The sequence below is a fragment of the Heterodontus francisci genome, chromosome 1 (genome assembly GCF_036365525.1).
Source record: "Heterodontus francisci isolate sHetFra1 chromosome 1, sHetFra1.hap1, whole genome shotgun sequence".
In the NCBI taxonomy this organism is placed as follows: Eukaryota; Metazoa; Chordata; class Chondrichthyes; order Heterodontiformes; family Heterodontidae; genus Heterodontus; species Heterodontus francisci.
In genome coordinates, this window is record NC_090371.1 from 75,639,112 (window position 1) to 75,663,741 (window position 24,630).

At 46.4% G+C, this 24,630-nt stretch overlaps 1 protein-coding gene across 1 annotated transcript in view; it reads left to right on the forward strand.

Annotated features, from left to right (window-relative positions):
- Positions 1-1,605: 1,605 nt before the first annotated feature.
- Positions 1,606-24,630, forward strand: part of LOC137370060 (protein FAM221B-like) — an 88,982-nt gene continuing 65,957 nt past the window's right edge. The window contains exon 1 of the mRNA XM_068032135.1: positions 1,606-1,666. The gene's annotated coding sequence lies outside the window, so the exon portion shown is untranslated. The remainder of the gene's footprint in view (positions 1,667-24,630) is intronic.

The window sequence follows — 24,630 nt, forward strand, 5'->3', positions numbered from 1 at the left end:
AACCTTGATCACTTAGCAACCTTGTTTCTGTAATGATGATTATATCTAAACCATTTATCTTTATTTGTGCTACTGGTTTGTCTATCTTGTTATAAATACTTTGTGCATTAAAATAAATGCCTTTAATTTTATTTTTTTGCCACTATTCCTTGCACAGACCTCATTCACTGATACCTTCCATACTTAGTTTAGTTTAGTTTAGAGATACAGCACTGAAACAGGCCCTTCGGCCCACCGAGTCTGTGCCGACCATCAACCACCCATTTATACTAATGCCATATTCCTACCACATCCCCACCTGTCCCTATATTTCCCTACCACCTACCTATACTAGGGGCAATTGCTAATGGCCAATTTACCTATCAACCTGCAAGTCTTTTGGCTTGTGGGAGGAAACCGGAGCACCCGGAGGAAACCCACGCAAACACAGGGAGAACTTGCAAACTCCACACAGGCAGTACCCAGAATTGAACCCGGGTCACTGGAGCTGTGAGGCTACGGTGCTAACCACTGCGCCACTGTGCCGCCCACTTGCTTACTAATGTTCTGCCATCTATTTTCAATTTTGCTTCTCCTCCTTCTGAATCTATGCTCAGGTTCCCATCCCATTGCCAAGATAATTTAAACCCTCCCCAACAGCTCTAGCAAACCTCCCCACTAAGACATTGGTCCTGGCCTGTATAGGTCCACCTCCCCCAAAAACTGGTCCCAATGCCCCAGGAATTCTAAGCACTCCCTCCTGCACCACCTCTTCAGCCACGCATTCAGCTTCACTCTCCTCTTACTATTTCTGTACTGTTTAGCACATGGCACTGGGCATAATCCAAAGATTACCAGGTTTGAGGTCTACTTTTTAATTCCTTTACGAGCTCCCTGAAATCTGCCTGAAGGACCTCATTCCTCTTTCTACCTATGTCATTGATACCAATATGGACCATGATCTCTGACTGTTCTCCTTCCCGCCTCAGAATGTTCTGTCATCTGAATCATCCTGGCTTGGGCATATAGTGTTACTTCATTGCTGGGTGAAAATCCTAGGATTCCTTACTTAGAATGTGGGAGCAGCATCAGCACAATGACTACAACAGTTCAATGTGAAAGGCCCATCATCATCTTAAAGCAACCACAGATAGGCAATAAATACAGCTTTGTCAGTATTACTAACATCTCAAGAATACATAAATTAAAAATGGAGTATAACTCACATTTAGCAGTTATACAGAGCATTCTCTATCAATGTAGTGATGTTGCCTGAAGTGTTAGTTCTTCATTCCAATTATCCTTATTCCCTTTCCTTGGCTATGATTTTAAAATTAACCTGTTCCCTCTCCCTCATACCTGCATCGTTTCTAGTATTTTGATGTTGTGGAACTTAGGACTCAGCTGCACAAAGTTCTTCCATGTGATAAGAAAATTAACCAGATTTACTGCCCAGATCTCAGTCCATTAACTCTGCTTGAAAGTCTGCACATTTGTATGTTGAATGCGTAGAAGATCAGGCTGAACTGTGACACCACATCTGCTCAAAAAGCCTGCCTGTGCTGTCTCAAGTAAGATACTGGAAGATTGTTGCTGCGTGTTGGGGTGTAGCTGAAGAGTTTCTATGGAGTCATTAACAAAAACCATAATGATGTCATAAAGGTCTGGAAATAAGAACAGCTTGTAGGTAATATGACTAACTTGTGATGTTATAATATGTTCAAACAGATTAGCTGTTAGAGGCTGTGAGAAACAATTCATCTCCACCAGATCAAAATAGTGAAAATGAAGACTTAACAAAGGTATGAAAGTGGGGAAAAAGGCGAATGGTAGGCAAAATGAGAGAGCAAGAGAGTTAAGTTTAAAAGCATGACCAAGGGAAGGAAACTAGTTAGAATTAGGGACAAAATAAAGTGAAGTCATAAATATTGATTAATAGAGAATTATCTGCAAAGCTGCTAAACATCAGTTGTATTTTACAGGTAGTAATAGCCTTGAACACCATCTTGCCTGAACTGTGAAACCACAAATTTTATGTGGTTTGGGCTTTGACTGTTCTCAGTCTAACCCTAATATTTTTCTCTGTGTATTATTGTTAACAAGTTTATTAACAGCTACAAACAACATGTCCACATTTGGAGAATATTGTCAGGTATGGTGTTTCCTGGATGAATAATTGGATAGAGCTTTTTCCCACTGTGCAGTTTTGTTAACATACTTACTGTGACTTGGTTGTATATTAAAATCATTAGTAAACCTGACTGCACTCTGGGTACTGCAGTTTTAAACACTGCAAAAGATGCTTCCTCTATGGAGCTACTGAGACGAGTAAACTGAGCTTCCTTTCTAAAAGCTTTGTCAACTCCAAGTTAATAGATAACAATAGACAATTTTCTGTGGTATTACTCACAAGGGTAAGGCCGGCGGGCAGAGGGGGGTATCCTCCGTCAGGATCCTACCTGAAATTGGGGAGATTGTGGTGAAAAATGTCACAGAAAATTTTGACAGGTGCTGCAATAATAGCCTCCTGCAAGTCAGGGTCCTCATGATGTATGATGTTAAGTTTCAGGTTCCTCAGCCGACATAGCATCCAAGCCTACCTCTTCCAAGGGATTCAATTTCCATTCCTTTATCAATAGCAACATTTTGCTGAACAGAACAAGCAACCACAATGCAGAGATGTGCTTGGGAGATTATGGTGGTACTCGTCCTAAATTATCAAGGCATTGAAGCCATCCCTTCAGAACCTCAGTAGTTCTCCAAAAAACCACTCCAGGTGATGAATGCACATCATTTTAACAATGTTCAGCTGGTGACGAGGCACTTGAACTTTGGGAGCAATGACATCCATACCCCATCCTGACCCTTAACTGTTTTCTCTGTGAGGTGGGACTGTCTCATGATAAAAAATGTTGTGACAACTCCCTGAAAGTTTGGCCTAAACATTAGAGAATTTGTTGCTGTTGTTCACAAACAATTTGACATTCAGGGAGTAGAATCCTCTTCTATTCAGGACATTTAGTGGATTCACATAAGCGGTCTGTAGTTCAACATGATTTTCATGTATTACCCTCTGACCTTTTGGTAACCCACCAGGATGATAGAACTCGATAACCCTTCATGCTGTTGTCTTGGATATCACAAAATAAATGAAATCCCACCTTTCCTAAAAGTGGTATCAGTGGCCTACAAAGTCCTGAGTGATGTTACAGAAGTCCCTTGTTGCAGCCTGGCTTGAGCCAGCGTATAAAAGTTGCCCACTTTGACAGTCAATGACAGAAGTATTTGGGCAATTGATATTGGCTGCAGGATTATGTGTTGAAATTTGTACGGGCTGTTTAGGGTTTCCTTTGTGAATCAAAGTCTGTAAAGGCACAATATTGTGCTCATACCCTCATGAGATCTTCTGGGTCTATAGACACATACAAGGGTTATTGTGGGTTGACAACATCCTTCATCAATGCTGACACACTCTCCTTTGTTCCCTTCAGTATTCATCCTCAGATCTGAAAATATTGTTTACATCATTTCTTTGGGGCTCCACCATGGGTGCGCTAACATACTGGTTATGTTACTTAACTAATAATTCAGAGGCCTGGACTAATGATCCGGAGACATGAATTCAAGCCAGGGAATTTAAATTCAGTTAATTAAATAAAGCTGAATTTTTTTTTTAAAAGCTAGTATCAATAACAGTGACAATGAAACTACTGGATTGTCGTAAAAATCTATCTAGTTCACTAATGTCCTTTGGGGAAGGAAGTCTGCCGTCCTTACTGGGTCTGGCCTATGTGTTTTTGCTATATATAAATGACTTGGATCTTGGTCTACAGAGCAGAATTTCAAATTTTGCCGATGATTCCAAACTCAGAGGAAAGGCAATCAGTGAGGATGATACGAATCATCTGCAACAGGACATAGATAGGCTAGCAGAATGGGCAGACAAGTGGCAGATAGAATTTAATACAGAGAAGTGTGAGGTGATGCATTTTGGCAGAAGGGGTAGGGTGAGGAATTATAGACTTAATGGCGCAGTTCTAAAGAGTGTGCAAGAACAGAGGGACCTATGGGTGCATGTCCATTGATCTTTGAAGGTGGCAGGACATATTGAGAGAGTGGTTAGCAAAGCATATGGGATCTTGGGCTTCACAAATAGAGTCATTGAGAACAAAAGCAGGAAAGTTATTCTGAATCTTTATAAAGCTCTGATTTGGTCCCAACTAGAGTATTGCATCCAGTTCTGGTCACCACACTTTAGGAAGGATGTGAGGGTCCTAGAGAGGGTGCAGAGGTGATTTACCAGAATGATTCCGGGGATGGGAATTTTAAGTACAAGGTTAGGATGGAAAAGCTGGGGTTGTTCTCCCTGGAGCAAAAGAGATTGAGGGGAGAATTGATAGAGGTGTACACGATTATGATAGGCTTAGATAAGTTAGACAAAGAAAAGCTATTCCCTTTAACTGATGGTACAAGGACTAGGGGACACAGATTAAAGGTTTTGAGCAAGAGATGCAGGAGGAATGTGAGGAAGAACCTTTTTATGCAGTGAGTGGTAATGACCTGGAACTCGCTCCCGTGACGGTGGTGGTAGCGGAGACAATGAATGATTTCAAAAGGAAATTGGATGGATGCTTGAAGGAAATAAACTTGCAGGTCTACGGGGATCGAGCACGGGAGTGGGACTGACTGGATTGCTCTGCGGAGAGCCAGCATGGACTTGATGGGCCAAACGGCCTCCTTCTATGCCATAAAATACTTTATGACACTATGTGACTCATAACAATGGGGTTTATTTTTATCTGCCCTCTGAAATGGCCCAGCAAGCCAATCAGTTGTATCAAACCACTATTAAGAAAACAACCGGGTGGACTAGCCAGCATTGACCTAGGCACTGGACACAACAAAGGCACACCCAGTCCAGTCAACTCTGCAAGCCCTCCTCATGAACATCTGGGAACCTGTGCCATAATTGGAAGAGCTGTCCCACAGATAAGTCAGGGAACAGCCTGACATAGTCTTATTCACAGAATCATATCTTTCAGCTAAAGTCTCAGACTCTCCATCACCAACTCTGGATATGTCATGTCACACCCACTACCACTGTGCAATGTGGGATAGATTCAGAACATATTTAGTGGTGCAAAACTGGGCATCCATGAGGCGCTGTGGGCCAACAGCAGCAGCAGAATTGTATTCAACCACAATCCGTAACCTAGTGGCTGGCATATCCCCCACTTTGCCATTACCATGAAGCCAGGGGATCAACCCTGGTTCAATGAGGAGTCTCGAAGAGCTAGCCAGAAGCAGCGCCGTGTAACTAAATATGATTTTCCAACCTGGTGAAGCTGCAACACAGGACTACATGCATATTAAACAGTGAAAGCAGCATGCTATAGACAGAGCTAAGTGACCCCACAATCAATGGACCAAATCAAAGCTCATGCAATCCTGCCACATCCAGATGTGAATCATGGTGGACAATTAAACAATTGACAGGAGGAGGATCTGTAAACATCCTCATCCTCACTGATGGGGGAGCCCAGCACATGAGCACAAAAGACAAAGCTGAAGGATTTACATTCATCTTCAGCAAGAAGTGCTGAGTGGATGATCCATCTCAGCCTCCTCCTGAGTTCCCCACTATCACAGAAGCCAGTCTTCAGCCAATTTGATTCACTCCATGTTTCTTCTTTTGGGCCTCCTTATCTCGAGAGACAATGGATACGCGCCTGGAGGTGGTCAGTGGTTTGTGAAGCAGCGCCTGGAGTGGCTATAAAGGCCAATTCTGGAGTGACAGGCTCTTCCACAGGTGCTGCAGAGAAATTTGTTTGTTGGGGCTGTTGCACAGTTGGCTCTCCCCTTGCGCCTCTGTCTTTTTTCCTGCCAACTACTAAGTCTCTTCGACTCGCCACAATTTAGCCCTGTCTTTATGGCTGCCCGCCAGCTCTGGCGAATGCTGGCAACTGACTCCCACGACTTGTGATCAATGTCACACGATTTCATGTCGCGTTTGCAGACGTCTTTATAACGGAGACATGGACGGCCGGTGGGTCTGATACCAGTGGCGAGCTCGCTGTACAATGTGTCTTTGGGGATCCTGCCATCTTCCATGCGGCTCACATGGCCAAGCCATCTCAAGCGCCGCTGACTCAGTAGTTTGTATAAGCTGGGGGTGTTGGCCGCTTCAAGGACTTCTGTGTTGGAGATATAGTCCTGCCACCTGATGCCAATTATTCTCCGAAGGCAGCGAAGATGGAATGAATTGAGACGTCGCTCTTGGCTGGCATACGTTGTCCAGGCCTCGCTGCCGTAGAGCAAGGTACTGAGGACACAGGCCTGATACACTCGGACTTTTGTGTTCCGTGTCAGTGCGCCATTTTCCCACACTCTCTTGGCCAGTCTGGACATAGCAGTGGAAGCCTTACCCATGCGCTTGTTGATTTCTGCATCTAGAGACAGGTTACTGGTGATAGTTGAGCCTAGGTAGGTGAACTCTTGAACCACTTCCAGAGCGTGGTCGCCAATATTGATGGATGGAGCATTTCTGACATCCTGCCCCATGATGTTCGTTTTCTTGAGGCTGATGGTTAGGCCAAATTAATTGCAGGCAGACGCAAACCTGTCGATGAGACTCTGCAGGCATTCTTCAGTGTGAGATGTTAAAGCAGCATCGTCAGCAAAGAGGAGTTCTCTGATGAGGACTTTCCGTACTTTGGACTTCGCTCTTAGACGGGCAAGGTTGAACAACCTGCCCCCTGATCTTGTGTGGAGGAAAATTCCTTCTTCAGAGGATTTGAACGCATGTGAAAGCAGCAGGGAGAAGAAAATCCCAAAAAGTGTGGGTGCGAGAACACAGCCCTGTTTCACACCACTCAGGATAGGAAAGGGCTCTGATGAGGAGCCACCATGTTGAATTGTGCCTTTCATATTGTCATGGAATGAGGTGATGATACTTAGTAGCTTTGGTGGACATCCGATCTTTTCTAGTAGTCTGAAGAGACCACGTCTGCTGACGAGGTCAAAGGCTTTGGTGAGATCAATGAAAGCAATGTAGAGGGGCATCTGTTGTTCACGGCATTTCTCCTGTATCTGACGAAGGGAGAACAGCATGTCAATAGTCGATCTCTCTGCACGAAAGCCACACTGTGCCTCAGGGTAGACGCGCTCGGCCAGCTTCTGGAGCCTGTTCAGAGCGACTCGAGCAAAGACTTTCCCCACTATGCTGAGCAGGGAGATTCCACGGTAGTTGTTGCAGTCACCGCGGTCACCTTTGTTTTTATAGAGGGTGATGATGTTGGCATCGCGCATGTCCTGGGGTACTGCTCCCTCGTCCCAGCACAGGCATAGCAGTTCATGTAGTGCTGAGAGTATAGCAGGCTTGGCACTCTTGATTATTTCAGGGGTAATGCTGTCCTTCCCAGGGGCTTTTCCGCTGGCTAGGGAATCAATGGCATCACTGAGTTCCGATTTGGTTGGCTGTATGTCCAGCTCATCCATGACTGCTGGGTTGAGCACTACCTAGAACTGTACTCCAGGGAGAATGCTGTCACTGAGACTGCCCTCAATGCAGCCCAGCCTCTACCAGTCACTCCATGTGATATCAAGAAATGGCTGAACGCACTGGTTACAGCAAAGGTTATGGGCCTTGACAGTATTCCAACTGTTATGCTCAAAACTAGTTGCACACCTAGCCAAGCTGTACAACACTATAATCTATCTGTCAATGTGGGAAGTTGTCCACAAAAAGCAGGGTAAATACAATCCAGCCCATTGCTGCCCCATCAGTTTACTCTCTATCATCAGCAAAGTGATGGAAGGCATCGTTGACAGTCTATAAAGCAGCACTTACTCACCAATAACCTGCTCACCGATGCTCAGTTTGGGTTCCACTGGCCATTTGGCTCCAGACCTCATTACAGCCTTGGGTCAAACATGGACAAAGGCGCTGAATTCCAGACATGAGATGGGAGTAACTGCCCTTGATATCAAGGCAGCATTTAACCAAGTGTGGCATCAATGAGCCCTAGCAAAATTGAAGTCAATGAGAATCGGGGGGAAACTCACTGCAGGAGTTCCTCAGGGTGGTGTCCTAGATCCAACCATTTTCAGCTGCTTCATCAATGACCTTCTCTCCAATATAAGGTCAAAAGTGGGGATGTTCGCTAATGGCTGCACAGTGTTCAATTCCATTCGCAACTCCTCAGATGTTAAAACAGTCTATGCCTGCTAGCAGCAAGACCTGGACAACATTCAGACTTGAACTGATAAGTGACAAGTTACATTCATGCCACACAAGTGCCATCTCCAATAAGAGGCACAGTGGGCGGCACAGTGGCGCAGTGGTTAGCACCACAGCCTCACAGCTCCAGTGACCCGGGTTCAGTTCTGGGTACTGCCTGTGCGGAGTTTGCAAGTTCTCCCTGTGTCTGCGTGGGTTTCCGCCGGGTGCTCTGGTTTCCTCCCACCTCCAAAAGACTTGTAGGTTGATAGGTAAATTGGCCATTGTAAATTGCCCCTAGTGTAGGTAAGTGGTAGGAGAATGGTGGGGATGTGGTAGAGAATATGGGATTAATGTAGGATTAGTATAAATGGGTGATTGTTGGTCGGCACTGACTCGGTGGGCCGAAGGGCCTGTTTCAGTGCTGTATCTCTAAATAAAAATAAATTTAAAAATAAATAAAAGAGAGCATCTAACAATGTCCCTTTGACATTTAACAGGATTACATCGTTGAATCCCCTACCTTCAATATCCTGGGGGGTACCATTGACCAGAAACTTAACTAGACTAGCCATGTAAATATTATGGCTACAAAGCAGGTCAGAGACTGGGAATTCTGTAGCGAGTAATTCACTTCCTGACTCCCCAAAACCTGTCCACCATCTACAAGATACAAGGAGTGTGATGGAATATTCTTCACTTGTCTGCATGAGTGCAGCTCCAACAGTACTCATGAAGTTTGACGCCATCCAGGACAAAGCTGATTGGCTTCTCATCCACCATCTTAAGATCCACTCCCTCCACCACTGGCGCACTGTGGCAAAGATAACAAAGCCTCTTTGACTGCACCTTCTAAACCCGCAACCTCTACTACTGAGAAAGACAAGGGCAGTCGGCATTGAGAACGTCAGCACCTGCAAGTTCCCCTCCAAGTCACACACCATCCTGAGTTGGAAAAACATCGCCATTCCTTCATCACCACTGGGTCAAAATCCAGGAAATCCCTACTTAATAACACTGTGGGAATACCTTCACCACACGGACTGCAGCAATTCAAGAAGGCGACTCACCACCATGTTCTCAAGAACAATTAGGGATGAGCAATAAATGCTAGCCTTGTTAGCGATGCTAACATCCCATAAGCAAATAAAAAAGGAAAAATCTCCCATCAAAGGAGATTAGGACAACTCATGTTCCTGTGTTCCTATGAGCTATTTATGTTGTTTTTGTCTTAAGCAGTATGTTACATTAGCCAAATAAATAAAATCCTTGTGTTCTATGCAAAAATGGAGAGGATGAAATTGGTCTTCAACAGTCATGCAAAATGGGTTTGTGGTGAATCGGCAACCTGTTTTATAGCACCCAACAATTGACTTTAATGGAAAGGAAAGTCAGGCCTAGTGTGAAACAAGCTGCCGATTGATTTGCTTTCGCCCATTTCACACTACTGACAAAGACTAATTTCACTCACATTCATTCACAAAAAGAGAGGAGCAACATAGTTTGGCCACAGCTGGAGTACGGTGTACAGTTCAGGTCGCCACACTATAGGAAGGATGTGATTGTACTGGAGAGAGTGCAGAGGAGTTTCACCAGGATGTTGCCTGGGCTGGAGCATTTCAGCTCTGAAGAGAGACTGGATAGGCTAGGGTTGTTATCCTTAGAGCAGAGAAGGCTGAGGGAGGACCTGATAGAGGTATACAAAATTATGAGGGGCATAGATAGGGTGCATAGGAAAAAACATTTTCCCTTAGCGGCGGTGTCAATAACCAGGGGGCATAGATTTAAGGTGAGGGACAAGAGGTTTCGAGGGGATTTGTGGAACACTTTTTTCACCCAGAGGGTGGTTGGAATCTGGAACACACTGCCTGAAGGGGTGGTAGAGGCAGGAACCCTCACAACGTTTAAGAAGTATTTAGATGAGCACTTGAAATGCCATAGCATACAAGGCTATGGGCCAAGTGCTGGAAAATGAAATTAGAATAGATAGGTGCTTGATGGCCAGCACAGACATGATGGGCTGAAGGGCCTGTTTCTGTGCTGTATAACTCTATGACTTTATAGGCTATGAATCTCCAAAAGGAGACTCCCAAAAATTCTGGCTTGGTGATATTCTTACTAATGCTCTTTTTATGTAAATATTTGTAATTCCCCGCAAAGTAATGGCAGTTTTGTTTTGAATTGAATTTCTACATTTTCAACTTCTTGATACCACAAAGTAAAGATATTCTAAATAACAGAATTACATTGGTATTTAGTTGATTACACTTCCTGTTATTGAATTCCATATCAATTTCACATTGTTCCGTTTTGAACAGTCCATTTGATTTTTATTCCCTGATACAAAATGTGTAGATTTATAATTAAGGGGGCAGTACTGAGGGAGTGCTGCACTGTCGGAGGGGAAGTGCTGAGGGAGCGCTGCGCTGTCGGAGGGCAGTGCTGAGGGAGTGCTGCACTGTCGGAGGGGAAGTGCTGAGGGAGTGCTGCGCTGTTGGAGGGCAGTGCTGAGGGAGTGCTGCACTGTCGGAGGGGCAGTACTGACGGAGTGCTGCACTGTCAATGGGGGCAGTGCCGAGGGAGCACTGCACTGTTGGCGGGGCAGTCCTTTCTTTTATTCTTTCTTGGGATGTGAGAGTCACTGGCAAGGCCAGCATTTTTCACCACATTCCTAATTATCCTTGAGAAGGTGGTGGTGAGCCGATTTCTTGAATCGCTGCAGTCCATGTGGTGTGGGTATACCCGCAGTGCTGTTAGGGAGTGAATTCCAGGATTTTGATCCAGCAACAGTGAAGGAATGATGATATAGTTCCAAGTCAGGATGGTGCATGACTTGGAGGGGACCTTGCAGGTGGTGGTATTCCCATTCAAAATTTTTTCTCTCCGAGGGTCGTGGGTCTTAGGAACTCTCTTCCTCAGAAAGTGGTAGAGGCAGAATTTTTAAATATTTTTAAGGCAGAGGTTCTTGGTGGGCAAGGGGGTGAACGGTTGTCGGTGGTGGGCAGGAGTGTGGAGTCGAGATTACAGTCCAGTCAGCCATCATCTTGTTAGGTGGTGGAGCGGGCTTGAGGGGCCGAGTGGCTTGCTCCTGCTCCTGGTTCGTATGTTTGTAAGTCATTATTTAGGCTATTTCCCCTGTTGGGGTTTCACTCTTATTATTATTGGTTTAATTTCTCTACTTCTTTACAAGCTAGTAATGGTTTAGGAACATAGGAACATAGGAGCAGGTGTAGGCCATTCAGCCCATCGAGTCTGCCCTGGCACAGTGGCGCAGTGGTTAGCACCGCAGCCTCACAGCTCCAGGGACCCGGGTTCGATTCCGGGTACTGCCTGTGTGGAGTTTGCAAGTTCTCCCTGTGTCTGCGTGGGTTTTCTCCGGGTGCTCCGGTTTCCTCCCACAAGCCAAAAGACTTGCAGGTTGATAGGTTAATTGGCCATTATAAATTGTCACTAGTATAGGTAGGTGGTAGGGAAATATAGGGACAGGTGGGGATGTTTGGTAGGAATATGGGATTAGTGCAGGATTAGTATAAATGGGTGGTTGATGTTCGGCACAGACTCGGTGGGCCGAAGGGCCTGTTTCAGTGCTGTATCTCTAATCTAATCTAATCATTCAATATGATCATGGCTGATCATCCACTTCAATGCCTTTTTCCCACAGTATCCTCATATCCCCTTACGTCATTTGTATTTAGAAACTTCTGGAAAAGTAGAAGTCTGTGCTTTAATTGTCAATTCTTTTTGACAGTAATTCCAATGGCTAAAAAAAATGGTGTCAGTTATAGCATTCCTACCTCTGCTTAAAAGTTGTGGGTTCAAGCCTCACTCCAGACGGTATATCAGTACTGAATGGGTGCTACAATGTCACAAGTGCTGTCTTTGAGATGAGATGTTGGACTGAGGCTTCATCTGCCCCCTGGTGGATGTGAAAGATCCCATGATATGAATTGAGGAAGGGAGTTCTGCTTAAATTTGTGAGATGTTCCCGTGTACAATTTGGTGCTGTGTTTGCCTATTTAACAACAATGATTGAACTTTAAAAGTGGTTCATTGGATGTAAAATGTTTAAGACCTGAAAGGCTGTACATAAAAGCAATTATTTTTTATTTTTTAAACTGCAGAGTAGCCATTCTTTAATTCTTTCTAATTTCAGCCAGTGAAAATAAAGTATGTTCTAAACAGATTTTTTTTTGAATGGAAATGTCTTTTTTCCACAATGATCATGCTGTCTACTATGGCACAGAGCTCAAAATTTTTCTTATAGATTTTCAGAAGTGTTAATCCAGTTTTTAACTTGCTTTTTTGTTTTTGATTTTGACTTATTTGGCTCCTTCAGCCTAACGTAGAATTTTCTCCACTATTGTCAGTCCTCGGCAGATTTTCCTCATCGATTGCTATTTTAATAATTTTGAACTATTGTAATGTTGGTAAAGAAATTACCTACAGGTAATTTTGTTTTGAAACTCACTCCTTAGATCTTGTCATGGTCAGACACATGGGACATGATTTTTAGATTGCGCCGGGAGTGGGAAAGGAGGTGGGCGGGTGTTAAAAATAGCGCCGCCGATCAGTTTCCCGTAATCTTTCCTGCCACCAGCAAGTTTCATGAAGATGAGCAAAGGTGGAACCTGCCCGATCCTACAAAGAGGCTAATTAAAGTAGTTAACAAGCTCATTGAGAGCTCTTACAAGGCAAGTTTTGGATTTTTGTGAGTGGCAACACATTGGGGAGCCAGTCAGGGCTGCACCATCTACTTAGTTGGGCCCATAAAGAGATCATTGATGAGAGGGACACTCAGCCATTGGCACACAGGAGCCATTGGATGTGCACAGGTTGCGGGGAGAGTGTTCAGTACGCGCTGAGGCAGTGAACAGACTCGTCACCCTCCTGACATCAAGGGGGCATAAGAGAAAGAATAAGGCCTTCCAGACATCATTGGGAGTCCAGCCGCATTCAAAGAAGGCGATAGCTGGAAAAGGGTCTAGTGGTGATGGGGAGCGACATCCTTAGCAGCAGAGGCAGAGCCCCGGGCATGAGGAGTGCAGAGGAGAGGGACAGGAGCAGGAAGGCAACAGAGGCCATACACTCAGCATAGGCTATACCACTGAAGTCCGAGCTGCCTGGACATGTTGGAGAACAAGTGCTACAGGAGACTGCGACTCTCCAGGCAGATGGTCACAGAGATGTGTTCCCTGGTCACGGAAGATTTCACACCTCGCAGAACTGCTCGCCATGCCCTGCCAGTAGCTGTCAAAGTCACTGTGGCCTTGAACATCTTCACTCTGACTCCTTCCAAGGATCAGCAGTGGACCTGGGTGGCATCTCGCAAAGGGCTGCACACCATTACATCTCGCAAGTCACTGATGCCTTATTTCGAGAGCTGGACAGTGCATGCAATTCCAGACAGATGGGACCTTGGAAGCACAAAGGACAGTGGGTTTGTCTCCATTGCTGGATTCCCCCACATACATGGCATCATCGGATGCACGCATGTGGCCGTCAAGGCACCAAGTGACTCCCTCAATGTCCAACTGGTTCACAACCACAAGAAGAGCTTCCTGCTCGTGTGCGCTTGCTTTCCTGGCAGCTGCCATGACTCCTTCATCCTCCGCCAGTCCAGGCTACTGCAGCTCTTCATTCCACCCCCCCAAACCCCATGGATGGATTCTAGGAGAGAAGGGATATTCTTTGAAGAGATGGCTATTCACACCTTTACATGACCCTGAGATGGAGGCACAGAGATGCTACAACTGAAGCCATTTGCTCACAAGGATCACCATTGAGCAGGCCATCAGGCCTCTGGAGATGCAGTTCTGGTGGATTGGTGCGGTCATACCCTGCATTACACTCCTGCAAGGGTCTGGTGCATTGTGGTGATCTGCTGCACTCCCCATAACATGGCACTCCAGAGAGGAGTGGACCTTGAAGACGCTGAGGCCCTGGAACGACACAACTCATTGGAGGAAGAGGAGGAGAAGGAAGTTGAAGAGGAGGAGGAAGAGGAGGAAGTGGATGTGGAAGAGGAGGAGGAAGATGCTGCACATGCAGGTGGCTGGGGCTGGTGCAGGCATGAGGGTCTTGTCAGGATGCCGTCAACATCAAGGATCATCTGATCTAGGCACCTTTCAGCTGAGACCTTCTAACACAGGAGGACGTCGTGCTCTAGAATTCACTTTAAGTTGCCCATGAGAGCACCTTCATTGAAGATGCAGCCTGGAGTAGATCTGTACCGCCAATGAATGATTCCTGTCTATCCATAGGGTTCACTGTCGCCCTTCAAGGATCCTTGCTTCCCTTCACCCCCTCTTCCCTCTTTTCCAGTGTTGCTATTGTTACGACCAGGTAGGAGGGATCTAGGGATTCCCTCTCTGCCTTTACATGGTTTAACTGTAACAGGGTTTAATTTTAAAACCCCGTGTTTTTAGCTCCCCCTTAGTGAATCCTTGTTCACTGCTCCAATTGTAAGGCAAAGAAATCAAACAGGTTTCCTTAGATTTAAACAAGAAAGGTAGGAGTTTATTAATCTTAAACTCTAATCCAGTTAACGACTATGAATATGCGACGCAACCACACTAGCATGCATACGCGATAAACACATACGCAGATAGAGACAGAAAAAGTAGAAGGAATGAAGAGGAAAGTTTGAGGCAATATCTGGTAGTTACAGTCCTTTGAGTTCAATGTGGAGTCTTTAGTTACCGGTAAGTCTTGCAATTCGTTGCGGCCCAGTTCATGCTTCAACATGTTCCGATGTAGGAGTCTTTTCTCTCTTGAGGTTTACATGTCTTCTGTGGGTCCGGTGGCTTGGGGAGAAAGCAAGAGAGAGAGACAGCCAGGCAAGAGACTTGCTTGTTTCAGCTTCAGTTGCACACTGCCTTCTGAATTCAAAACTGTCCTGTGGCTAATTCAAAAAACCTGGAGCAACCAGTTAGCCATGTGACCAGCTGCTTTAACCAGTCCTGGCTCTGTGGATTGTATCATCTTAGTAGGGCCTGGAATGCGCTTCCTTACACCTTCAATGTCTGGTGATCAAAATCCATTTGGGTTAATTGGAGCAGGGAATAGCCCTTTGTCTCCACAAGCAGTGTCTCTTAGTCTGCAAATGTCTTTTGCATCCCAGTGTCTGGTGATCTTCAAACAAGTCATTTCTTCACTCCAGCAACAGTTTAAAATCAATGTTCATGTGACAAAATTAATATGCCTCATTCTTGGCAGATGGGGGTCTGCATGACACCATTAAATAATGGAAGTTCAGACGTCTGGTATCATTTACCAATCTTTACATTGTGTTGAATAAGAAAGAAAGTGCACAATTACAGGTGAGGCAAATCCCAGTGAATCACTCAGTGCTCTCTGTTCTCGGCCACTTCTTCGCGATGCTCCTGTCGTGGCCTCGGATGAGGTGGAGGCAGCATGCTTGTGCGACTCTGCTTGCAACTGAGATGCACATGATGGCCATCCTCGTTGTGGAGGTGCCAGTGGGGCAGCTCCAGAGGATGCTGCTCCGGTGTCAATGCTGGCTGCATAAATAGTCCCTCATTCAGAGGAGCCAAGGAGGCTGGTGATGATGATGGTGTTCCATGAGGGGTGCCACCCTCATCCTCCTCAGTGACTGCCTGAGCCCTTGGATGGCATTCCAGATGGTTGGAGGGGGATACCAGCTAGGGTGCAACTGGCATCCCCTCCAAATATCTCTGCGCCACTGACTGGTCAATGCTGCAGAGTCTGGCTCTACAGCTGCCTCTGCCTCTCACCTCCTCCAGCATGGTAGTGCCCTCCTCTTCACCAGTGCCATCCTATCTCATCACTCCCAAGGACCCACTGATGTGAGTGTATCTGCACTGGTGGAAGGTGTCCTTATAAGATGTGACAGTGATTGCTTTGAGGTCTCTGTTTCCAGAACCTGTCCCGCTGCTGTTACAGGACCCTGTCCTTCCCCCTCAACATCAGAAACTGCAGGAAACACAAGAAGAGATCAGGAGAGCTAGCCTTGGAGAACAGAAGCCTCTGCAGTGCTGAGGCTTCCCAATAGAGCTGAGTCTTTGGCATGCTGTAGGATGGGGAGGAGTGTGCTCCACTCACTTCATTTATGGATTGCCATATTGATTCACCATCTCCACCAGGAATGCCCATCTCACCTTCCCCAACTTCCTCCTGCAGAGCCACCCTTGAGATCTCCATGGTTCCCTCCTCCATTGCAGTTACGATGTGGATATGGGGCACTCCTCCTCCTGTCAAAGCCCTTTCTCAGGCATAATGAGCCCTTTTCTCCTGCAAGGACAAAAGAGAGAGAGAGAAATAAGGCACTGCTGGCCTGTATGGCCAATGCCATTGGCTCACTGACATAGAAAGCTGAATGTATCAGTGCTGTCAGGTCCTCAGCAGCACTATGGCTCCAAGCCTTGTTGAGGGGTCAGTAGGTATCCTAGGCACACATTCCTCCATGTTCAGGAGCAGCATGCACCTTCAGGCTCCTCAATTGGAGTCACTGCTGGAGGTTGAATGCCCAGAGGCCTGTCATGAGGGTCTGGAGTTGCACTCACCTTGCCAGAGGTCATTGAACCTTTTCCAGCACTGAAACCAGTTCCTCATGACCACACTTGGTTGGTTTGGGAGGGTGGCCTTCTCCTGCCACCCTCCAGAAAGAGGACTGTCCTCCTTTCCCTCACTGCCTCAAGGAGGACCTCCAAGTCAGTGTCGGCGAAGCGAGGGACAGCCCTGCCCTGGGTGCCAGCCCTGCCCTGGGTGCCAGCTCTACCCCGGGTGCCAGCCCTCTACTTTTCCTCTCCCATCACTGCTGCATCTATTCCTTCAGTAAAACTGAATGACTGCCGTGGTCACTTGCACAGTCCCACCTCCATTCCCACCCCCTCACCCACTAATTGGCCACTCAACCCACTCTCCAACCAATTAGCAGCCCAGCTCCATAAAAATTGGAGGCTGTGACTGCCTCCCCCCATCCCTGGGGAAGGGTCGGGACCCGGAAATGGTCCCAATATTGGTTTCCTGACCCCAGAAGGAAAATCAGGTCCACGGTCTATCCAAGTAGCCAACAGTTTTATTTGAAAAAGCCAGTATATCAGCATTTGCTGCATTTAGTGGAATCCCGAATTTCATTCAAGTCCTGTGGCTCAAGCTGTCACTTGACCTGGCATGTGGTTCACTTGCTGGTGAAGATGGCCATAGGATTGACTCCTGTGTTTGTGCATTGATTTTATCAATTGCTTTAAAGAATGTTCTTTTAGAAAGTCAATCATAAATAGCAATGATATAAGTGTAGATTTTGTGCTCCCAGAGGAAATTCTGCTGGGTACACTGACTTTTCTGCCCCAAATTCTCAATATGTACTCCTCACAGCTCAATCTCTGCACTGGCGGAAGAATTTTCTCTGTGGGCTTCAGGAGCCCGCCTTCAGACTCAAATGGAGTTCAGGAGCCCACACTGCATTGGGAACAGTTACTCATCTGTGATTTTCCTTGAATGTGTTTTTATTCTTTCATGGGTTGTGGGTGTTCCTGGCAAGACCAGTATTAGTTGCCCATCCCGAATTGCCCTTGAACTGAATGGCTTGCTGGGCCATTCCAGACAGCAGTTAGGATTCAACCACATTTCTGTGGGTCTGTAGTCACATGTAGGCCAGACCAGATAAGGACGGCAGATTTCCTTCCCTGAAGGACATTAGTGAACCAGATGAGTTTTTAATTACAATTGATGTTCATGGCACCATTACTGACACTAGCTTACAATTCCAGATTTTAAAAAAATAATTATATTTATTAAATAACTGAATTTAAATTCCACCAGCTGTCGCGGTGGGATTTAAAACTGTCCTCAGCATATTAGCCTGGGCCTCTGGATTACTAGTTCCACGACATTACCACTGTGCCATCATCTCTCTGAATTGGCCAATCAATGGCCAGAGGATGGGCTCACCATCCAATTAAGGACAGTGGGCACGCTGTTGAAGCTGGAGGGACAATAGGAGGTCCTTCAGCTCAGAAGAAGCAGCAGGCCACCTTTCCATCTAAGATGGAAAGGATAATTAAAAAAAGGCCTCAGCAGCCGGGCCACCATTGTCAAGGGGGAGCCCCTCCACAGCACAATCTGCAGCTGCAGTTGAAGCCAAGAAGGCAGGGAGGCCTGCCTGGAGCGCTGGCCCCTCAGTCTGCTGCCAGGAGGCCACCTTTAGACAGCTGTTCCCCAACGCCTCTGGGGACCTGGAGGCCGACTGGAAAATTCCTTTCGGCCTCCGACAATAGGGCTTAATAGTCCTTTGGCCAGGGGTGTGGGGGAGGGGTGCGGGATGGAGCTAGGGAACTGGCATGCCGGCTGGTGCAGGAATTTTCGTGCCTGCCCACCTCCATGCCTGCCCCTTTTGGGGCTTAAGAATTCTGCCCTGGGCATCCAAATTTGCAAAATCTCCCTTATAGAATATCATTACATGATATAGGTATACACTATCACAAAATTACTCACAATGTACAGGCATACTGCAGTGTGAATCATTTCCAGATTTATCAGTTTTATAATTTTCACTTTTTCTAAATGTGTTTAAAGTTACATTGCAAGTGTGTTTTGCTGAATTGCCCTATAATTTATCTCTTCATTTGTTTATATCTACACAAAAAGCTTTTTCCCCCTGAAGTTTTCTGTCTTTAGGACTCTTCATCTTAACTCCTCTCATAACAGTAGTGTAAAACATGGTAAAAAGGTTTCGCAATATACTCTGGTAAAAATAAATACTTAGCATCTGGTATACACCTTTGTTTTAAGTTATTGTACAACACGTAAAAAATTCATGGTTGTCAAAACTTCCCAGGACACAATCAAAAAACACTTTGGCTGGAAATTTCTAAAGAGCCATATCCCCTTGGTAAATCAGCGCCTTTTTTTTAATCCACTAGTTGATCACTCGTGTTGCTCATGATGAGTCAGAGGATTTGCTGTTTACAACAATGTAAGGGTTTATGCCATGTAGAAAATAAAATCAAGGCCACTGATTTACAGTGACTGAATTTCCCCAGGACCTGAAAATCTACCTTGCTGTGCTGGAACATCTACCTGTATGTAGATTCCAAGAAAGGTGCCATGTGGTTTACAAGCTGAGCATGCATCTTTAAATGTATAACCCAGTCATTGTGAAACTGCTGAAGCAGCAGTGACACAACTGTGATGTTATACATATAGGTCATGGAAAAGCGTGGAGGAAAGCAGAGGTCAAAAGACAAGATGCACTGATGTTGCTGTGTTAAATAGAAAGGAGAAGTCTTTGGCGTCCAATAAAAACGCTAGAGAAACTTTGTCATAAAAGAATTCAGCTCACAGATCCTTTGTCTCAAAAAGCACAGACACAAAAAGAGAGTGAAGATAGGAAAAACTGATGAATCAAGGTCACAGAGAATTTGTGACAAGGTCTGAAGGAGCAGTAAATGATTTATTGTTTATTTGAAATGCTTGTTGTCAATCATTCTAAACGAAGAGTACATAAATATTTGAATAAATCGGAGATGTCAGCCTTTTAGTAAATCAGCCTGAAAGCCTTTCCAAAACTACCAGGGGTCAATGTTCTTGCGCAGAACCCCGAGGGGGGATCAGGAGCAAATCCCCTGGTTATTCTTGGACTTTAAGAACTTTTGGAGACGAAAGAGTAGCAGAATTTATAAAATTAATTATTTATTCCCACCATGTCTCATCATACATTATTGTAACTTAGCAGATTCGTATGTGTGCATGCTTTAACTATATTATGCAGACAATGCTGTGCAAACAGAGTCGATTGTTTAAAGTAGGCCCATTTAGGATGAAAAAATGCCATTCCAGAAAGTCATAATTTGATAAAACCCTCCACCAGTGTTTTGTTCCTGCAGTTCTAATTTAACACCAGAAAGTCACACCATTTACTGATCAGGAAATAAATTACCCTGAGAGTGCAAAATGTCAAATGAACTATTAATATCAATAAACAAGAACTTTGACATTGGTCATGAAGTATGACAGCTTCATACTTATATCAAAACTAGGTATAAATTGTAAGTTCAACATTTTTATTTCAGTCTACAAGTTATGCAACATTGTGAAATCCAATACCAACTTAGATTCTAAGTTTTGAGATAATCTTTCACATTGCTTTAGTCTGACCTTTAAGGCCTCAGGTCAGATAATTTCTGACTGAAACACTCCTCAGAATTGTGAGACTGAGCAAAATATTGGAACTGATATATTTGAGTGTAAAATTGCATGGACACAGGTCATAATATGATATGCCTGAAGACGAACACCTTAAAAACCTCATTTCCCCTTTTTATTCTTTCATGGGATGTGGGCATCACTGGCAAGGCCAGCTTTTGTTGCCCATCCTTAATTGCCCTTGACAACTGAGTAGCTTGCTAGGCCATTTCAGAGGGCAGTTAAGAGTCAACCACATTGTCGTGGGTCTGGAGTCACATGTAGGCCAGACCAGGTAATGATGGCAGATTTCTCTCCCTGAAGAACATTAGTGAACCAGATGGGGTTTTACAACAATCGATGATAGTTTTATGGCACCCTTACAGAGACCAGCTTTCAATTCCAGATTTTTTTGTAATTAATTGAATTTAAATTCCATCAGCTGCCATGGTGGAATTTGAACTCATGTCCCCGGGACATTAGCCTGGGTCTTGTCTAGTTCAGTAATATTATCACTACACCACCTCGTCTCATGTAAGTTGGGGTTTTTCCGGCTGTAGACACATAAATTAATAGTGCATGGGCATAACAAAAAAGAAAGCAAATTAGCAATATAATATTTAGGCCTAAAATAAGCTCATTTTAGGTCCTAATATGTCAAAAATGTTTGCTATTTTGCTCATGATTCTTATCCAACATTCTTCAGACTTGGTTGAATATTAACTTAGTTTATTGCTTATACACCATGCTCAATTTGAAGTAAATTAGTTCAGTAATTTTGAAGAAAATTTGGGTCCATCAATTTCAGTTAGGTTGCAGCTTATTCAGACAACTTTGGGCTGAATTTTGATCTGCAGCTGGGGCTCCTGGCACTGAGCCAAAAAGGTGGGGTGAACCCCGCCTCTGCCTTCCCCCCCACGGACCCCAGCCTCTAAGAGCTGCCGGTCCATCAGAGGATCCATCAGCACTATCAGCAGTGCCACCGAGAGCAGGTCCAGCTCTGGAACCCCGAGAAGAGGTAGGTGAGGAGGGGTCACCGGGCCAGTCTGGAAGGCACCTCTGTGGGGTGGGGGGGGTGGTCTTGAAGTCCATGGGGGGAGGGGAGTCCCGGGGGGTGAATTGGTTCCTGATGGGGGCCTCCGCGGGCCACAAACTGCCCACGAAGGAGAGACCCCCCCCCAACAAGCCCACAGGAAGGGCGCCTTGTTTTACAAGGCATCCTCCCCGTGTGGCGGAGGTCCCCCCACCACTGGTAAGATCCCAGCATCGGCGGGAGAGGCCCTTAATAGGCCATTTAAGGGCCTCAATTTGCCTCTGGGTGGGAAGGCTGTCGTCGGCCTATCCTGCCACCAGGAAGATCGCTGGGCAACGGGGAGGTGACAGACCATCCGTCCCGGTGCCTCCCCCACCACCCATCACAATACTCAGTCCCACCCCCCACCCCCCGCCTCCAATCTCATCTAGCGGGGAACCTGTAAAATCCCGGCCTTTATGGGTAACTATGATTGCACATGAATCTATATATCAGCAGGTACTCCCCTCCATGGCCCCCAACATCCCACCCTGCCCCAGATGGGAAATATTTGCTGTGTTTCAAAAACAATTCAACAAACATTGGGGATGAATTTTCACCATGGAGGCCGGAGACAGGAGTCGCAGGTTTGTTTTCAGATCAGAAACTCACCTCTGGTGGGAATGTTTAAAGTCCCGATTTTCACATGGGGAAGCCCTTAATTGACATGGAGACAGGTTTCCTGTCCAATTCAAGTCAGTGGGGTGGGAACAGAGGTGGGTCAGATCAAGTGTGGAACTCATTGAGAATCCCCCATGGCAGCCATCACTGAGGCTGCTGGCTGTCCTGAAGAAGAGAACTCTACACCATACTAAAGCCTTCCACTGATCCAAGGAGAGGTGAGATGATTCAAGAATGCTGGACGACAAGCACCTGGGTCAGGGCTGCCCCTCGCTTCATTGATGTGGACCTGAATCTCATGTTAGATGCCATGAAGAAGGGGAGGGAAGTCCTGTTCTTGGAGGGTGGCATGAGGAGGCCACCATCTGAGACCAAGCAGGCCTGGCTCCAGATTGCTGCCACCATGAACGGCAGAAGTGAGACAATATTGGATCCAGTGCCGAAAAATGTTCAATGACCTCAAACGTCTGGAAAAGTGAGTGCAACCCCCAGCCTTCTGGACAGGTCACAGTGCTTGCACTCTCCAGCAGCCAAAACACCTGAGGAGCCTCGGGCACATGTTGCTCCTGAACATGGGAGGCCATGGCACTTACTGACCCCTCAGAATGGCTCACAGCCAGAGAGCTGCTGAGGAACTGTCCACTGAAACATCCAGCTCCTAATGGATTGGGGCAGATGACATTGGACCCAGAGGACAGCAGCACCTTATCTCACTCTCTTTTGTCCTTGCAAGAGAAATGCACACACAATGTGAGGGAGAGGGCCCTACGGGTACCGTTCGTTTAACACATCACCCAATGGAACAGGTAGTGATGGAGAAAGCCAGGATAGTGGAAGAGGAGGCAGTCAGGCCTGGTGAGTCGGGAGCTACTGGTGCACCTGGTGATTACAGAGGGTAAAGTGGTCATTAAGGGGGTGCCGTGTACTCCACCCCATCTGATAGCATGTCAGTAACATTGGGTAGCCTTAGCACTGCAGCGGCTTCTACTCTCCTAGGCTAGCTCTCATCACTCATCATCTCAGCTTGTTTCCCCCGCAGGTGCAGACGTCCAACCCACGGCACCCTCTCCCCCTTCCTCTGCGGGCCCAGAGAAGCAAGGAGATAAAGAAGCACCATCACACTTTATGAGCACACCCTCCACCAGCGCAGATACTCTCACCTCGGTTGGTCCTCACGTGCCAGTAGATAGGGTGGCACTAGGTCATGATCACGGCACTAGTGTGCAGGAGAAGGTGCCAGAGGCAGAAACAGCTGTGGTCAGTTCCCCTCGTAGGAGAGAGGATAGACACAGCCCTGCTCAGCTGGGCACAGGTGCAGGACCTCAGGAGTTACTGGAAAGGAGGCTGTACCTTGAAGAGCGGCAGGAGATGTGCTCCCACATGGCAGGTTCCCTGAGGCAGTGAGGGGTCTTGGGCAAAGGATGGACGAGTCCGTTCAGATCACGTGTGCCACCATGGCTCAGGGCTGTGAGCGCATGAGCTCAACTAGGGAGAAAGTGGTCAAGCTCTTGGAGAGCCATATGTGGCAGCACTCAGAGTACATGCAACAACTGACATCCACAGGATCCATGAGATGGTTAGTGTGGACCAGTCCATGGCGTTGGTGGCACAGAGATCTCTGAAGGGGATGCCAGCTGGTGTCCTCCACCAGGCATCCAGAGCACCTGGCAAGGGCTGAGGCAGTCACCTCGGAGGATGAGGGTGCCCGCAACATCCTCAGCCCCTTTGGCCCCTCCAAACGAAGGAGCATCTGTGCAGCAGGACCGTGATGGAGGCTGCCCCTGGGCACCTTCACAACAAGGATGATGCCCATGCATCAAAGCTGCAAGCCGAGATGAGTGAGCAGGCTGCCTCCACCTCCTCTGAGGCCACAAAGGGAGCACCGTCTAGGAGCAGCCAAGTGCAGCGGTCACTGTGTCATACAGAGCACCAAGTGGGTCACGGTAGTGTCTTCCTACTGCCTCTGTGAACTGATTTCCTCTCTGTACACTTTATATATTATGACACTTTAAGGCTCATGTCTGGTTGTCCTTTTATTTCTGCCTTGATAGGAAAAGTGGTATGAGATGGCGAGAGATATAACTAGATTCTCTACGATGAGGGAAAAGCCTCTGGGCAGATGTGCTTCCTTCATTGACTACAAGTTACTACTCCCTTCCATGCCATACCCTTCAACTTGGGTCACAGTGGCTCAGTTGAAATCAGGAGACCTTCGCACCCCAAGCTGCGCCCAGCCACCTTGTTGTGCAGATGGGGAACCTCTTTATTCAGTATCATCACCCTCCGCCTGCACTTCCTCTTCCTCTCTCACCTCCAGCTCCTGTTCCTTCCCTGATAAGCTATCTCCTTCAAGGGCCTTGCCATCCTGAAGGTCCACACCTCTCTGGAGGGCCATGTTATGGAGAATGCAGCAGACCACCACAATGACCAAGACCCTTGCAGGAGGGTTTTGGAGGGCGCAACCCAACCAGTGCAGGCACCAGAATCATGTCTCGAAAAGCCGGATGACCTGCTCAATGGTTGTCCTACTGAGCAGGTGGCTCTGGTTCTTTACCTCTGTGCTTCTGTCGGAGGC